Source organism: Pungitius pungitius, chromosome 14 (assembly GCF_949316345.1).
Source record: "Pungitius pungitius chromosome 14, fPunPun2.1, whole genome shotgun sequence".
Lineage (NCBI taxonomy): Eukaryota > Metazoa > Chordata > Actinopteri > Perciformes > Gasterosteidae > Pungitius > Pungitius pungitius.
In genome coordinates, this window is record NC_084913.1 from 15,265,095 (window position 1) to 15,275,403 (window position 10,309).

The window sequence follows — 10,309 nt, forward strand, 5'->3', positions numbered from 1 at the left end:
GGGCATTTTAACATCTGCACATTTTGGGACCATCACGTTTGTTCACTCTAACCATTCCTGTGGCCAGTAATAACCAGACTTTCTCTTGAAACTAGAGAGACAGAGACAAAGCGAGGGAGATGTGAAGATGAAGTGCATACCAGGTATAATTGGTGTAAGTGGGGCATCCAGTTTCAATGATGTCATTCTTTGCAACTCCTGCTTGCTACTCTAAGATGTTCCATGCATGTCCTCCGCTATAGCTGCATTTGTTGTCTCCATTTTATTTAGTTTGTCGCTTGTATGATCACTAAATTCTGCATTCATAACAAAAACACGGCCTTAAACTAGAGTAAGATTTCTTAAAGGTTCAACGTTTCATGTCAAGCATGCGTGCCAGAATGCTACGCCTTTAAAAATCTTCTGGCTCGCTAGTTTGTGTTGGAGAGGTTTTCTCACTTACAGTAACTGCTCCGGGTCAACGACCCGATTGACTTTCCAGGCAACCTGTTTCTCGGCTCCAGGTCGAGCTCAGTTCAAATCAAAATACAAATTGTGTTTTCTAATAATGTCCAAACAACAAAAGTGCATCATGGTTATGTTCAGGTGTGGACAAATTATTAAAAAAGACTAAAAGGCTGCTTGAATCATTCTGTTTGTTCATTTCTTGGCCACAGGAGGGCAGCAATTCAGTACATGGGAAGACTACATAGAGTCAAAGAGATACAGCATTGTGTAGGAATGGTGGAGGCAGGAGGTGGAGGTGGCTCCAGGCTGCCCTCCACCCTGGATTCCGACACCTCCAGAGTCAGAAACAGATGACTGCAGAGCCTTCATTCACTGGACACAAACCTTTGCCTCCCTCCTCTGGAGGCGCCACAGAGCACTGTAGGCCCGAAAGCTTCTTCCCTCAGGCCTTCTTTCTGATGAACAATTAACAAGTCAGGCCCCCCACGCTTGCTCCATTTTGACATTACTCTGCACTCACCGCAGGTTGCATGGTGGTTAGCACTGTTGCCTCTCATCAAGAAGCTCCTGGGTTCAGCTGCAAACAGGGGCCATTCCTTGTGGAGTCTGCATGTTCTCCCTGAGTTTGCTTCTCTCCGGTTACTCTGGCTTCCTCGCACAGTCCAAGCACATGCTCTGGGGATTAGATTGATTGGTGAGTCTACATTGCCTGTAGTTAGGAATGGTTGTTTTTCTCTGTGTCAGCTAATCCAGAGTGAACGCCATCACTTGCCCGATGTTAGCTGAGATGAATTAGCTGAGCCCCCCTACCACCCTGAATGAAGGATAAGCAGCTTTGAAGATGGATGGATGCATTGAGTTATTCACATGCTTACTTTTGGGGTATATATTTAGAATTGTATTGTATAGTATAGTTGTTGGACGTCTATACTTTCATCCGTTCTACTTCTTAATCTTGTCTTTGTCTTAAATCTGATTCTGATTCTTGTGTTTCCCGGTGCCTGCTGCGGCAAGCTCCACACTACACTACAAGCAGCAGCCTGCTGGTCACTCCCAGACACGGCACAGACCGCGGGGAGTGTAGGTCTGAGTCTTAAGGAGGGAGGTCAGAGGTGTTTGTTTGTTCTTCTGTGACATTTATAGAGGAAAAAAAAAACAAATGAATGTATTAGGCACTGGCACTCTGAATCACTGAATCTCAGGGTGGTAAAATCATTTCCTGTCTAAGGTCAGAAATGTTTGTTTCTTGGGTTTCAGTCATTTACCTTTGTGTCAAACTTATTCCAAATCATTCCATGAGGTGTTGAGTAAGAGTTCATCATTGGCTCATCGGAGTTATTCATCATTTATTTATACACTTTGGATGAAAAGTGTGTCATGACTCACATGGGAACCGTTCAAAGGTCAGACAGCAGAGGACAGCAGAGGGGAGGAGAGCTTGGATGAAACGCTCTACTCAGCAGCAGGACCAGAGACCACCTAAAGGTGATGCTGTGACACAAGCATCTAGACCCGGTATAGTGTCCTGCTTACCAAATATGGCAGAGCCATAAATCCGGGAAAGAGCGTTGGATTCCTCTCGCCTTGATGATTGCACAATCTGAAGCATGCGGGGGCAAGAAAGGGATGTGAGCATGCACCAGTGATGTCAACACTTCTCCATCTCCCTCGTCAGTCGCTGTTAACAAAGCCGAAATAGCTGATGACAAATCAGCCGGATGACCTCTGAACGTCATCGCGTCTGTTTTTAGCAGAACCGCGGCCCACTTGGCCTCGGAAGTCCTCGTCTTTCTCTCTCTTGCCGCCCACGTCGCCCACACTCCCCGCTGGATAGCGGCAAGCGGCCACATGCCTCTCCTCTCGCCTCCACTTCCCTCCACTCTTCCCTCACCCACTGACCCACTGGCGGAAAGCGTGGGGGCCATCAGTGGTGGGGATGTTACTTTTAGTCCACCGTGCTATTTTCTCCTCACTGATGTTTAAAAGTATTTTTAAAACACAAAGCGAGGCTTGCTTGAACAACGCCTGTTTCTCTCGCGCTCTCTTTTATTGCTTTGCAGGTCTTGTTTACACAACAGTGTGCACTTTTCCCCTTTGCAATACACCCTTACAGGAAAGAATAAGTTGGACCTGGGATGATTTTATTTCCCTGGCCGAGGGAAGGTATTCATGTTTTTTTAAATTGCAGTCTCTGCACTACAGAGGCCTATTTCTATTCATATTCGGGCCATAGAAGCTCTCATAGAAGCTATGACTAAATGAATGTGCATATTTTTGTCACTTTGGAACTCCAGTTTGTACGTGCCAGATGTAAAACAGCAGGGGGTGACGGCGGTGGTTGCCACATTCATTATTTCTTGCCACCAGAAGGTGCTTTTTCTCAAATGTTGATATAGAATTGTCCGGAATTAGAATCAGACCTTGCATACCTCGTCTTCTCTGGAGTAAGCCACTGTAACTCAATATGTGTTGAGCCTTGTTGAGTAGGCTATCATAGCGAGTTCTTAATGTTATTAATGCTCGCCAAAAGATTGTACACCTTACTTGCTCATTTTGTGTTAAGAAGTATTAAGTTGTTTATTTGTCATTTATTTGTTTATCAATGCATTTCCAGTTTAAAATGTAGTTCTCCCTTCTTTTTAAGATTTGTGACCATCAACTCCACAGTGCGTGACAACCATCCCCGTGATGGGATGTTTGTGTCACAGTGTCTTTGATTGCTTTTACCTCTTGTTTAGGTTGGTTGGACATACGTTGGTAAATGGAAGGGATCCACATTTCAAGCCAACACCATGAGCTTCAATTCAGTGTAGGACTGACCTACTAGGTTTCCCATTCACAAAATGTTGGCCAAGCTGTTGCAATATTTATCAACGGCCAAAAGAAAAGTGCCAGGAAAATAGAGATTCAAAAAAGTTGCTTCTCTGGTTAGGACCATTAGCTTTTTAACGGTAAGGTATCAGGCCTCGTACAACAGCACAAGTTTCTGTTGGTTGCAAATAGTAACCTGACCACTAGATAAATCCTACACGCGGGCCCTCGAAGCTAAATGCTAACGCTGCCATTAGCACAACACGCTTAGCAGTAGCACGTTCCCCGTCTTAACAAGTCGGTGGCTAACATTTAGCAATAAGCAATTAGCATCTTGGAAATCTGTGCAAAATTCATAGCAATCCATTAATTAACAAATAAAAAAATAAAAATACGGATTATGGCGTTTGATACTTTTGGAGAGTCTTAGAGGGAAAATATACCAATTTATACAATATAAAAAAACTATATAATCTACGTCAGATAGATATTTGAAAGAGGCATTACGAAATTTTAAATATCAAATGCATAGTGCAAGTGTTAAAATGTCATATCGAGAAGCTATTCGTTGACCCCAAATCTACTCCCAGAAAAGCAGCAGTTTTTTTTTAAAAGGGATTTTTCAGAAGGAAATGTCCCTTTATGCTGTAACACAATGGGTAACAAGGATGACAAAATGCATGAATGTATCATAAGAAGAAATTAAGTCTTAGTGTTAGTAACTAAACGGCTAAAGAAGCAATACAAGTTGCACTAGGTAAAACAGCTGATACAGTCTGTTGCTACGGTTAGCTTCTGGGTCATGTGCCCTAACCTAAAAAAGAGGAAGAAAAAATGATCATTTTATAGCTGAACAGTAACATTTTACAGTTTACTTCCATGATGTCATTGTTTTTCACTCTATTTGGACTAAGGAAGTTAATGTTAACCTTCAGTGACACCTCGCTAGAAATCTCTCTCCAGGGGGGTGGTCATTTAAATATACATGTGAACCTTTTCCATAAGATGTAAGCAACACCACGCTGGCCTTTGGAAGCACATTTTCCTCTGAAGCATGTTTCCATTTGAGTATTATTCCAGTTGTGTTCACTCTTGTGGAACAGAGTGTGGGGACACTGAAGGGAAAGTAGAGCATCTCTCTCTGTGGACACAGTCTGGATTCATGTCCTTCACTCGGTGTGCAGTCAAATTAATGTGAAATTCTTATCTGTCTGATTGCGTCAACACAGTGGACCATTATGTGTGTGTGTGTGTGTGTGTGTGTCTCCGCTAAGAAATCATGATGACCTGAAAGAGTGCAACTGATTTTTGATTGCTGGTTCAGGTCGTGTTTTGTCAAAAAGCCCTCGGATAACGGGTGCAAAGTCTTTCTTTGGTAAAAGACTATCTCGATGATAACGATGTGTTGTGAACACGTTAGAGAGAACATTTTTACTGTTTGCAATGGGCAAAAGTGAAAAAGACAAAAGAACATATAAAGCAGACAAAGGACAAAAGAACTACATGGATTATGGAGCAAGATATTTAAAGAACTGTGAAAAAAACATGGCTTTCATTAAATGCAAATATTTCACTTTTCTGATAGTAGTCTTAAATAGCAGATTAAAAAATGTCACCTGAAAACGCACAGGTTTTTTATATATGATGTATGTATATGATCTATGTAAAGAAAAAACAAAAAAGGTTCCTCCTAACCTGCCTCAATATTAAAATGCTGTTGTTGGATGTGTCATTAACAATTTTCCAAGAATATTATAATATAATATGGAGCCATTCTGTTACATAATGGATGCATGATTCTAATTTCACATTAATCCTTTTATTCTTATGCACTTTTCAGTTCATCCACTCAGTTATTCATTATTTAACCGTAGGTAACAACAGAGGGCAGCAGAGTGTCATGCAACTCCTCGGCAGACAAATCCATCCCTGCAACACAAGAGAGCTGATTTAATGAGAGCAGTAGGAAGCGCAGCATGCTGCCGCATGCCCTCGTCACTGTCTTGGTATGGAGGCACTGCACTTATAGATGAAGGATGAAGCATGAGTGGCCACGGCCAAGAATAATGGTGGCAGGGGGCCTCGGGGTGCAACTTCCTCCATTCCCGCTCCTGGCAGAGGCATAATTGCTGACGTTGCCTAGCGACCGGAAGCATGGAAACAGAAGGTGTCACTTGTTACCTCAGAGCTGGATTTAGCCAAAGTGTAAAATAGCCACCGATGGGCCACGAGGGGCAAAGGATTACTGAACAGAAGCAGCAGAAGGTGGGAGGAGAGGGAGGGATCTAGAAATAGATGGAGGTCACTATGAGGGCTATTCATTCATGACAATGTTGTTTTACAGGAACCTTTTATTAGTCTGAAAAAGGAAACGGTGTATTGGACAATAAGCGGATATTTTTTCGCGGACCACAACAAAGTTGTGAAATAGTCAATATTTCCTGACATTAATCAAGTGGTACACAACCCCAAATGTATCATGCTGTCGCTCTTATTTGGTGAGAAGGCTTAAATGTTTGCTCTTGGATAGCACGAGGGGAGAAAAATAACAATAGAAAATTGAAGTTTGTTTACTCAAAGCGATTCTTTAGGTGGAGTTTAGGGGACTTTATCTCACTGATATTCAAGTTGTTCTGTTGGTTATATTTTAGCAGATGCACATAGCTTGGAAGGTGGGTTCCAAATTTCAATGTTATTCATACTTGCTTTGCTTGAACTGATAAATTCTTTATGAACATTTGTTAGAGTTAAGGGTACTCAGGGGTACAGCAATCTAAAAAACTGACTTTCCTTAGCAAATCGTGGTTAATCTATTGTATTATAATTCATTAAAATAATACTACCAATGCCCACGGGTCACAAATAATTAGCTTAAATCAATTCATTGTTTTTCTATGGCCAGACATTTTTCTAAGAGGGCTTTATGTTGAGAGGGATTAGACACATTACATGTCATGTAGCTGACGCTTTTATCCAAAGCCACTTACATTACATTATAACCCGTGCATTACATTTTTCCTGGGGAGCAATCAGGGTTTAGGTGTCTTGTTCAGGGACACTTCGACTTGGCACATGGGGCAGCCAGGATTCAAACCCCCAACCTTTCAGCTCCCAACGCACCACATTACTCCCTGCGCCACCGTCGCCCCTCAGTGCAAAGACACGTCTGAGGATATTATTCCTAAATACATTGAGTACATACTTAAATGAGAGAAAAGATGCTGTGGTTTTAATTCAACTAATCATGTAATAAACTGAATTGCACTGTTTTGAATACTGGCCACATTTGCATGGTTTTGTGATGTGCAACTCACTGATACCATTGACTGGACCCCCCAGCCATGGCACCCATTTCAAATGCATTTGTTCTGAGAATCATCATTCTGGTTCCTGTTTTTTTTTCAGCCATTCCTTTCCTGTCTGTCTTCCGCTTGCTTCCACCCTCGCATCCTTTTCTCCCCATTATTAGCATCTCATCCCCTCATCTCCTCCTCCCCAACCCCACCCCTTCTCTTTCTATCTACATTTCCTCACTCATCCACATCTCCTTTGCAACAAACCCATTCGGCAAGCTGCACTGACACTCCCACGGTACTGACACTCTCTCCTTTCCTATTCACCAGTCATTCCCATTATTTACTTCTTTGCATCAATTATTATCACCTTCTCTGACGCTTCCGCACGGTGCCGTTCAAATGTCTCCCCTTCATATCCATCTCTGCCTCCGTTTCTGTTGCGCACGGAGCGGATGGCGGCGGCCCACTCAGTCCTCTCAGGGAGCAGAAGGTTTGTCCACTCCCACTCAGGCTTTGCGTCATGGAACAGAGAAATAGAGACTGAGGAGAGAGAACAGATGGGAGGAGGACACACTTGCTGCCTATTTTATAACATTACTCCTAACAATGCTTAGGTCTTCAGCATGACTATGTAAAGATGCATTGTAGACTCATCATGCAGGCCTATTTCTAGGACTGAGCTCCGTGTAGTGCAGTATGAACTTAACGTTTTGGTGTGAACAAATAGTCGGCCCCACTTTTTCGGAAATGGTTTCAAGGCTAACTTACGCCTTTATGGTGGTCTTTTGCTTCATTAGAATGCTAACTCTTTTAGAGAAAACACTGAAAATGTTCCAACATGTGCCTTATTTCAAATACACATTGTGATTGGAAAAGTTGATGAAGTTGATTTTTCCTAGATACAGCTTCATGCCCGTTTCCTGTGACTATCCACTGTAAGGGCTCCCCGATCACACAACATTGGTGTAACCATGGCAACCTGATGCATCAGTGCGTGACATCATAAGTGACACAATTGTTCCTGTTTACGCGAGTGGAGGGACAATTCAAGTTCAGACCTTCCTGCTATTATTGTTTTTGTCTGGTCCATCTCCTACTTGAAACAAGCATTACCTAAGACTCTGGTTGCAGACAATAATAAGAAAAATGGTACAAACGGCACACAGAAGGTTGTTATCAAACATGTTGAAATGCAAATGCTGTTGACTGGATTTACACAAGAACAAAACCCAAATTAGATTGTTGGCGTTTTATAAACAAGAGAATTAGGTCTTTTCGTTGCAAGCCGGACTTGAACAGTCGAATTCTGGGTCACGCTGACAGAAAAAAATCCACCCTGGGAGAAAATTCCCAAAGATCTTGGACAGCTGAATTACAGTGAGATAAACACACGGAGACAAGTTGCTTGAAAATCTCCAGCAGCAACTTGCGTGTCATGTGATCAAGCAGGATTTTCTGGAACAGCCTCACCGATAATGCAATACAGACCGAATGTGAGGAAACGCTTTTCCACCGCGGTTTGATCAGCACTCAGATGTTTGTGAAAAACGGTGTGTAAAAGCAGCACAAAATAAATTCCTAAGATTACCAGCTCAAACTGGTACGTATTAACAGTTTAGTTAGATTTCAGGACCCAGGATCAGGAGAGAGTACAATATTTGAGATCATAGTTATTATGCAAGGCAAAAACAGATATCCTCCAGTATATTGGCATTAATTCCACTGGTTCTATCAGCCATTTCAGTTCATTCCCCTCCAGAAAAGCCAACAGGCCAGCTTTTCAGAATATCTTTATACAAACGGTCGCTCCCTCGTATTCTGAAGCTCAACTGTCACACTTCTAAATAATAAATAAAACACATGTGCTTATTACAAGTTGTCAGCTTATAGATCAGAAGAGGAATCAAGTCCCTTCTTGGTTGAAAGCTGCTGGCAGTTTAAATGAAATATTGGAATATCAATATGAGAAACCATTGGTCTATTCTGAATAATATTATGCCTATATTTCAGAGTCGAGTACATTTTCAGTGGAAAAGTGAGGACAGCTTCCTCCTACACCGTAGACTTCTGAAAGGGGAATTTCTTCGTGGGACGTGGGAAAAGAAGCGTGATGCTTTCAGTGCTGGTTGTAAGGTCCAGGCTGCTGAAATTACAGCAGACCTTAGAGTTAAAGATGAGAAGTTTGTGTCTCTTCCCTTCATTTTCACCCCAAGAGAAAAGCTGGTAGGTTCTCACAGCACAATGATAATTTAAACCGTATTGATTATGGATCCCTAAGTTTTATCAATAGAGCTACTGTAGCAATAACTGGGGAATTGTGAAGCAGCGTTTTGCATTTGCTGCCTCTGTGAGTCGCCGTGATCCGGTTGGTAGGTCAAAAGACCAGCAAACCGTTGTAGTGGCAGCTAATAAGTTGCCAGTAGAGGGTTGTTTGGAGGCCGTGTTCTGGGTCTTTGTACGTGTGTAAGTGCAGGTGTGCGTTCAAGCTGCTTAATAATATGTTGACCATCAGCCAACGCTTTGCTTATAAAGTGAACAGTTGCATGGTTCATCTAAAATGTTATATTCATCTCTTTTTTTTTAAATCAACTATTTAATGCAAATAATTTCCCTCCTGGTGCTCCAATATATATCATGTACACAAATTATTGTTGGACATAAAATGTTGATACTAGTTTTTGCCTGAAGATGGACATGTTGAACTTTAACATGATTCCACTTTTTGTTTATAGAATCCAAAATGTACGGTTTGATCATTGTCTTTGAAAGACTGTCTAAAGGTAATATAAGTATACAATCTCAAAACTTGTTCTGCATTTACAAATCTGTCCTTGAACTCTTAGATCTTTACTCGTAAATACATTTCTGCTCCAATTACATTTGTCCCCTTGATTGTTTTCTAATAAACTGCCAAATCTCAAGACACCATTACTGTAAAGGTATTGGCAAATAAGAACTAAATTAGAGCTAAAGTATCTAAAACAGAATTTAGCACATGAGTGACACAGAAGCTGGGACATCATAGATTGTGATAGAAAGGAACAGCATGCAGAGGGAAGAGTTTAAGTGCAATAAAGCGGTAAAAGAAAAGAGTAGCTGGTGTCCGGAGAGGCTGTGCTGAGTGGGTGGGGTGGCTGGTGGAGGAAGACGAGGAGGACGAGGAGGAAGAGAGCTGGAGCTACTGGTCTCTGCCCCCTTCTCAGAATCATCCCTTGGTGACGTAAGCTCCTCCACTCACATCCTGACAGCTGCTCCCTGCCTGGTTACAGCGCTCCTGGGCCTGTCCAATAACATTTGTGTTGATTTCCGCTTTAATGCATGACTTCCCCCCCCACTGGGTTTACCAATACAACTCCATTTAGGCTCATTAGCACATAATCACTCACCTATTTTGTGTTCGTCTAATCTATGCACTAGAGGGACCTCAGTGTCGCATCGGATCCACTTTCTTTTGATGTAGGGAAGCTGTGAAGGAAATAAGCCGTTATTCCTTATCCACTTGTCTCCGGCATCGTCCTTGCTGAGTTACAAGACAGAGATGGAAACCACCAAAATGAACCAACAGGTCGATGGTTGGTTCTCTTAAGTCTTAAATCTACATACATACATACACACACAGTATATTACTGTATTTGCCAAACCAAAAATCTCTTTCCGAGAGAGGTGTTGAAATCAGAAAATACTGGATTAACTTGAAGAGCTCAATAGTTCAAAAATGCAAAATGCAAAACCAAAATCTCTTACCCAGGAAATAT